This window comes from Anopheles merus, unplaced genomic scaffold (genome assembly GCF_017562075.2).
Source record: "Anopheles merus strain MAF unplaced genomic scaffold, AmerM5.1 LNR4001265, whole genome shotgun sequence".
Classification (NCBI taxonomy): domain Eukaryota; kingdom Metazoa; phylum Arthropoda; class Insecta; order Diptera; family Culicidae; genus Anopheles; species Anopheles merus.
In genome coordinates, this window is record NW_024428845.1 from 4,832 (window position 1) to 13,403 (window position 8,572).

Genomic DNA, 8,572 nt, shown 5'->3' on the forward strand with positions numbered 1-8,572 from the left:
AGCAGCGGCGCGAAATAAAATAAACCATCAATACACCGATAACACTTTGAATCCCAATCCAGCTTCTCCCACAGCGTCTCAAGGGTCACACAGAAATAAATTAATGCTATCACTCACCAATAACAATACACAACCGCAATGTGCACATATGAGTATCAACGCATACACCGCAACAGCCAATCAGCTGGCGGCGGAAGGCACGGGCAGAAGCGCAAGTAAGGCAAGGCAGGGTTAGGGAGGGAGAAGAAGCAGACGAGAAAATGGGCGCCAATAATTTTAAATTTTTTGACCGTTTTTTTCTGCTCCGCCGCCATAAATAGTTCGTCCATTTCGCCAACAGATGACGCTAACCCTGCGCAGGCCTGCGCAGGAATCGCTGAAGTCCCGCGCGGGAGACCAGTCAAAATCTGCACTGGCCAGCGCAGGCTGTGGTACGTTTCCTGCGCAGGAAACTGCTCGAATTTGCGCAGCGGGTTGTTCATATTTAGTACGTTTTCGTAGGTAGTTTCGTACATCTTACATATTTGCGCAATGGTGGCATTCGGCGACACAGGAACATTAGCGCATTCCAGGGCGCACAGCATTTGGTCTTTTGTCAACATTCCGACCGACACGCTAAACTTTGCAACGCTATTAATTTTCACTCTATAATTTGTCGTATCCCACTTCTGAGATGTAAACAACGTCAAATAAAATACTCTTAAGAACTGAAGGACATAAGACACAGAATTACACGTGCTTTTCCAACTGCGTACACAACGTGAATTTTCCTTTTTTATTATCTTTTTCTGACAGCTCGGCCGGGTTGCCAAGATTTTACAATTGTACAAGGTGGAATGTATAATGAGGTGAAGTTATAGCGCTTTTGGCGATCCCCCCCCTGGGCTCCGATTTTGACAGATGGTTTTCCGCTTGCATATGTATTGATGGATTGTTTACGTTTTGCATGGTCAATATTTGGTGGAGATCAATTTGGGTGAATATTTTAGTTTATTAGAACACAGCCCGTGATTTAAAATGGAAATTTTCCTTCGAGAACTAGAAGCGTTCGCCAAACGCGGAAAACTAACTGTCAGTTTCCTTCGTCAATTCTTCTTCCACCTAGCTGTCAAAACGGGCTTATAACTTGACCTGATATCTTTACGGTCCTTGCAATTGTACAAGATTTGGACATTATTCGGTTGACAGTTGATGTATGAGGTTGACGTTTATGATCCACATACGCCTACAATGTTTATCAGTTGTAATCAATAAAATGCAAAAGTACCAAACATAACACTATGTTAAGCAAACTGTGTAACGAGAAATATGTGTAGAGGTCCTATGTCACTATGAAATGTGTACTGCAGTTGTCATCACGATCTTGATGCTGATAAGTTTGGGTTTTTGTTTGGGATTGGGATTGGGATTGGTATTGGATTGGATTGGGATTGGATTGGGATTGGGATTGGGATTGGGATTGGGATTGGGATTGGGATTGGATTGGGATTGGATTGGGATTGGGATTGGATTGGGATTGGGATTGGGATTGGGATTGGGATTGGGATTGGGATTGGGATTGGGATTGGGATTGGATTGGGATTGGATTGGGATTGGGATTGGGATTGGGATTGGGGATTGGGATTGGGATTGGGATTGGGATTGGGATTGGGATTGGGATTGGGATTGGGATTGGGATTGGGATTGGGATTGGGATTGGGATTGGGATTGGGATTGGATTGGGATTGGGATTGGGATTGGGATTGGGATTGGGATTGGGATTGGGATTGGGATTGGGATTGGGATTGGGATTGGGATTGGGATTGGGATTGGGATTGGGATTGGGATTGGGATTGGGATTGGGATTGGGATTGGGATTGGGATTGGGATTGGGATTGGGATTGGGATTGGGATTGGGATTGGGATTGGGATTGGGATTGGGATTGGGATTGGGATTGGGATTGGGATTGGGATTGGGATTGGGATTGGGATTGGGATTGGGATTGGGATTGGGATTGGGATTGGGATTGGGATTGGGATTGGGATGGGATTGGGATTGGGATTGGGATTGGGATTGGGATTGGGATTGGGATTGGATTGGATTGGGATTGGGATTGGGATTGGGATTGGGATTGGGATTGGGATTGGGATTGGGATTGGGATTGGATTGGGATTGGGATTGGGATTGGGATTGGGATTGGGATTGGGATTGGGATTGGGATTGGGATTGGGATTGGGATTGGGATTGGGATTGGGATTGGATTGGGATAAAGTCGAAAGCCTAGGCCGGCATAAAATGCAACACAATACCAACAGATAATGTTTTGGTACGTGAAACGTTCCACATAGACACAATTTATTTAGAAAACAATCAGCACAATTGTATGCCTCCTAATATGTTATATCTTTTAATCGTTGTTGCTCTGTTTATTATTTACGTTTCTTAGCGCTTATTCATAACATGCTTTTACAAAACATTGCTTGCACATCAAACATTCAAAGCACATACATATGTAATACTAGTTTATGCCATGTTTAACTTTTTTTTTTTTGTAAATCTGTTAAACTTTTTAAACACATTTTAAATCATCTACCCGATGTTATTCTGTTTTATTATGATGAAAACACGTAAAATCGTTTTTCACTTAGCTTTCCTGAAAAACTGACAACCATACGTGGAATATCACTTCCTAGTTAACCTTTTTTTAAATGGCATCATTATAATTCGACTGCTGTAGATAAGTTCGAATCAGACTCGTTGTCGCATTGAATGTTGCTTTATCCATCTGCCAAACCTTGTAATTAAAACAAAAGAACAGGTCCTGTATTTGATTAACGAAGTCACTAACTTTAATACATGACAGCGTCTCAATTATCTCATTCTTTATATGAGTGGATTGTGTTCAGGATGTTATGAACTTTAAATTGATCATTTATACTTCACCGATTACTGCTGGCCGTACATACTCTTTGGGGAAAAATCCAACCTAAAGTATGGACAAAATAAAAGTATGCAATCAAGCGAATAATTTTGCGATTAAACAGACACATGATTTGTATTAATATATTAATTTAAAAAAAAATACATTCTGTTATACCTTTTCTAATGTTTTGCCACGCCACCAGCCTTTACTGTCTCCTTCTTTTCCAATTACAATCACCTGACATCCCTGGCGCATTGGTAGTTGATTGAGCTCATTGGGTGCAAAATCATAGATGGCTACAACAATTTCCTCTTTAAAAGGCCATTGGAGAAGTTGATTTAGGCTGCAATTCATATTTTTTTTATTGAACTCGTTGAACACATTAAAAACAGATATTAATCAGTCTTTTACCCAGCAAAGTTTTCGCCCAAATCGTTCCTTTCATAAAAAGAAACCAGTTCTATTATAGTTTTAAAGTATCTTCTTGTCGAAAGATAATAAAACACATTCTGGTGCTCTTTTTTCTGATAAATTTTCATATGTTTAATTATTTTCTTATCGGTTCTGAAAATAAATAGAAAATATTATTCGCGACATGAGAAGCTATATTCCTCGTCTGAAAATAACTATATGATATCTTGATGATGATGACGATATACGATAATTTTGAGATTATCAGTCAAACTATAGCTAACTCTCTTATAATTTTGCTTGAAGTGATAGGTTTTAGCCACTAAATTAGTAATTTTATCTGATTTCAACTTAAATTACAATTTTAAATCTCTTGAAATGGTTTTTAAAATTCGTATAAAATGAAATTTATTTTGCATTTGATATTCTATGTGTCAAATTAGAACGATTTCCTCAAAGAACTATCAAATGTAGAAAATAGCGCATAGCGAAATCACGTATATTGAGTACGGCGTATATCGGGGACTCCCTGTACAATTGGTACAGGTAAATCGGTAAATACGGTACAGGATCGGTAAATACATTTTTTTTCCGGAGTCGGATCGATCCGATTCCGATACTCCTCGGAGTCGGACTCGGAGTTGCTCCGGACTGTTTTAGGGGAGGGGGGGGGGGGTGTACACGGGAAAAATGTCGGACTCAATCCGGATCAATCCGGATTAGTTCAGATCAGTCCGGATCAATTTGAATCAGTCCGGATCAGTCCGGATCAGTCCGGATTAGTCCGGATCAATCTGGTTATGATCTGGAGTCGGAGTCATATTTTGTGCACCTTAGTAGGGTTGATCCAAGACTCCACTCCGGATTACCTTACATTTCTGTACAATCATTATTTAAGCTACGTCAGTTAATGTGAACAGGGGTCTCTAAACTTTCCAGTTCGCGGGCCGCATCGATTCGCACATAACCTGGCCCTTAAATTTTATCGTTAGCTTTAGATAATGGGTGAAAGTTAAATGAACCATAAATCCATAAATGAATGAATGGAAAATACAAACTAAATATATGAAATTTACATACAGCATACATACATTCTCTTATTGAAGCTTGATTTTCGATTTTTTTAAAAGTAGATGTTCAAATTCCGATTGAATTCTTCTTCTTCTTCTTTTTGGCTCAACAACCGTTGCCGGTCAAGGCCTGCCTGTACCACACTACTTGTGGGTTTGGCTTTCAGTGACTTATTGATCCCCCCATAGCAGGATAGTCAGTCCTACGTATGGCGGCACGGTCCATTTGGGGCTTGAACCCATGACGGGCATGTTGTTAAGTCATACGAGTTGACGACTGTACTACGAGACCGGCTATCTATATTGTCCGATTGAATTACTCATCAAAAAAGATTATTCATTCCAATATTTACACAAAGCATCACGGGGCGCAGTAGAGATTCTCGAGAGCGCACTATGGGGCGACCTCGAAAAAACCGGGGCCATAAGACATTTTTTAACTAATTGTGATAGGTCAGATCGAATATTATTTAAAATCTGGATTTCCAGTGATTTTGTTTTGGAAATACAGATGGTGCCACTGTACACCGTTTACAGGGGTTTTCATTTGAAACAAACACAATATAGAGACATTCGGCCCAATAGCAAGACTGACCAAGAGGATCAGGGTCTTCATACTACAGAGAAAGTCTATATTTGGTGACAAAATCTTTCTATCAAGTGAAAACCCTGTATCTCTTTGCTGTACATTGCCACAAACACATATTTAAATCGGTGAATACAATCGACTCATCAACTTAGTTTTATATTTGAAAACTTTTGCATTGTTTTGAATAATCTTCTTCTTCTTCTTTGGCTCAACAACCGATGACGGTCAAGGCCTGCCAACCCACTTGTGGGGTTGGCTTTCAGTGACTTATTGATTTCCCCCCATAGCAGGATAGTCAGTCCTACGTATGGCGGCACGGTCTATTCGGGGCTTGAACCCATGACGGGCATGTTTTTAAGTCGTACGAGTTGACGACTGTACCATGAGACCGACTTTTGAATAATACAACGTTAAAAATAATCAAAACGAAATTAAAAACTGTGAATGTAAATACCTCAAAATAATAAATAATTATCATCAATATTCCAAGGGTTCAAACAATTCTTTATCTTTATATATAAAGGGTTTCACACTTTATCTCAAGACCGCGGGACCCCTTCCCGAATATGTCTTAGCCAAAGTGTAAAACCCTGTAAATTTTCCTTGGCGCGTAACGCTACCATGACAACGGGGTGACGCCGTTACAGCGAAGCCGTTACGCCCAAGGACGCAAAAACCGACGGCGGCCTGTGTAATCTGAGTTCTCTACAAAGCTCTCTACGAAGCTCTCGTTTGCAGGCTTGTCGAGAGCATCGCTAAAGGCTCCCGAACCATCCGTCACGCACACATCTAAACGTTCTGGTTTCGTCAGCCGCTCACGCATACCAATGTGTTTGCTCCACCCCCTTTTTCGGATTGCTTATAGAAATTATGAGGCTGTTCACATTTGCTTTAAGCACACATTCGCATGCTGTTAATTGAATAATATAGCTCTCCCTCCCACATGTGTTTTGGCATACTCCCGCTGTGTGAACGCTTTCCCCCTTCCAAATTTACCATCCGTGCGGCGCGTGTTCAGCTGGCTTCAGTTTAGTGATGACGTCATGAACAGGAGCTGCGCGTGTTGAGCCGGCTTCTGTTAAGTAATGACGTCCTCACCGGGAGCTGAATGAAGCAATAATGAATGTAAGTAGTATGTATTACCATGGAGAGTTTAACACATATGATTAGATCAAAACTTACCTTAATATTTTAAAACTGGAAAACGTTTTCTTTGCGTCGCTCACTCTGAAGATTGTTGACGAGGCTAGCAGGTAGTCGTTGATAAATAGCGCGCACACCTGTAACTTTTTAGACGCCAAAGGTTAGTTGAACGAAGCTGCACAAGCACACATGTGAGCATGAAACTTACCTCAACAATTTGCTAGGATAAATCATTCCATAACTGAAGAAGAAGGAACACGGCCCAAAACGTAGACGAGCAAAGTGCGTCGCACAAGAAATCGCACCTCACTTCAGTACATCCTTCCATAGGCAAAGATCTGGACAGACTGAGGATGCCTAACACCCGGATGAGCGCGATAGCAGAAAAATCATGGTGGATCGAGAGAGATGGCTATACTCGGTGCAGCGATATCCGCTGGTAAATGCATGTGTGTGTGACGAACGAAAGACTTCAAACCCCGCTTCCCCCGTATTTCATCTATAAATTTTCGTCACACGCACACACCTCTACACGGGCGGCGGTTTGTCGTGCAAAATCTAGAGAGAGAAGACAGGGCCTCTCGCTTTGGCACACAGAAAAACCTCTCAACAACATCGGCTCTGCTACTTGGGCGGTGACGGTGTTACGGAGACGGTGTCCACGCAAACAATGAGACCCCAAATTTTGAGTGATTCAGGCCGAGGGGTATGAGGAAGCTTGAGGAAGCAAGGAGAAACGCGCTGCGATGAGAGTTCGCATTCTGTTTTACACGCGCTATTCACTAACACCAATACAAATACCGTGCTTTGACGAGCCGTCTGTGAATGTTGGTGCGCATTTCGTTCAAAGTCTCGTGCGCTGGTGTTTTTTTGGTGAATTTGCTAAACAGAGGCATCGCAGATTGTCGACAAGTTTCCTGCAGCCTGGCTCGACCCGGTACTTTACAGTATGACGCCATTCGTGTGTACGATAGATTCTAAATGTGTTGTGAAAGTGTAGTTTATGTTTCAATAAAGTGTTTAATGAAATAAAAAATGACCGTGTTTGTGTTTGTTGTTAGAATAAGTGCGTATTTGCGATCGTGTCTATGCATGAAAGAAACGAGAAACGAAAGAAACAAATATCTCATTCCTCTAAGAGTAACTGCTAACGGGGACGGTACTCAAATCACTCAAAAATACACTCATTTTGCCGGACGGGTGTGTTTCTCATTGGTTGCTCTTCTTCGTACACGTGCACCGTACTCGGGCACTTTTGCTGACCGGTTGTTTTGATCTAGCAGTCACTTTCAACCGTACGGATTCGATCTGGTTGATGGATTTGTATTTGTTTTTTTTTTTGTGGAATATTTTTTTAAGCCGTTGAAACTGTTTAACTGGTGCTGGGCCAAGTTTTGTGTATCAATTGAATTGCTTGGGTGTTGATCAAACGTGTGTTGAGGTGAATCGAGCTTGCGGAAAGGAAAGGCATGTCGATATTTGCGAAAATGGTGCTTTCGTCTAATCAATTTGAAACGCGACCAGTTTGGTAAGTTAAATAACTTTTCGTACAGATGTTTGTAGTACTAACCATAAACAACCCAACAAACAAAGCCGAAGTCGCTCGAACCTTTGACTCTGTGCCAGAGCGAAAAAGCTTGCATTCTGCATCAAGTTCTACAGCTGCAAACACAGCGCGTGAAGATGTGTGTGTGCGCGGAGCGGATGTATGGATGAAGATGGGAAGCAGCGGGTTTTTCTCGTTCAGTTGACGGGACCCGAACAATTCCCCATGGTTTGGTCAGTCCAATGCCAACGCTGCTGTAAGAAGGGTGTGTTACTTTTCCGCGCGGTGGGATTCACGCTCATGATGATGAAAAACATTATGTTCTTTGGAATATTTGCTTACTATGTTATTGATTTCACCATTTTCTAAATTTTTCACTACTTTTCAAATATTTTATGAAAATACACGTGAAAGTTTCTATGGATAATATTTTAAGAAGAAACGGCGCAAAAAGTCGCATTGCTAAGATTGATGATATTATCGATTTAAAAAAAGATTCTGAACCCGTAATGAAAAAAAAAAAACAAAAATACAAAAAACTTTTTCTAAGTATATTTTGAGTTGCTGAATCTAGCTCTCGAAGATCGTTTTTGGATAGGATGATAGTTTCAAAGATATTTATCAAAAACCTGTTGATTTCTTCTAACTCACGTATTTGAAATGTCCAGCAGTAAGCGGGTATCTCTTCATTGCGCGGATGCTTGCGCCTGTGATACTAGACAACAATCATACGATGGAAAAGATCCATTCTTATTGCATTAATAATCTCGCCAAGCGCGATGTAATAAATGGTTAAATATTTGACCGGCAGGTTTCAAATATTTCTTCCATCACAAACGCTGGATCAAGACCCAGCGGTAAGTACCCTTTAATCTCCATATAACAAAAATAACTCTCCATCCAGTTCACA

General features: G+C 41.1%; 1 long non-coding RNA gene across 3 annotated transcripts; it reads right to left on the reverse strand.

Moving 5' to 3' along the window:
* Positions 1-2,378: 2,378 nt before the first annotated feature.
* LOC121603379 lies at positions 2,379-6,847 on the reverse strand. 3 transcript variants are annotated; one of them, XR_006006666.1, is made up of 6 exons: positions 6,325-6,847; positions 6,156-6,253; positions 5,970-6,077; positions 3,315-3,467; positions 3,078-3,246; positions 2,379-2,966 (listed from the first exon to the last, which is right to left on the reverse strand). It is a non-coding gene; the product is annotated as an uncharacterized LOC121603379 (long non-coding RNA). The 3 variants fall into 3 exon arrangements; XR_006006665.1 differs by having other exon boundaries at positions 6,156-6,259; XR_006006664.1 differs by having other exon boundaries at positions 6,156-6,847.
* Between the last annotated feature and the right edge of the window lie 1,725 nt (positions 6,848-8,572).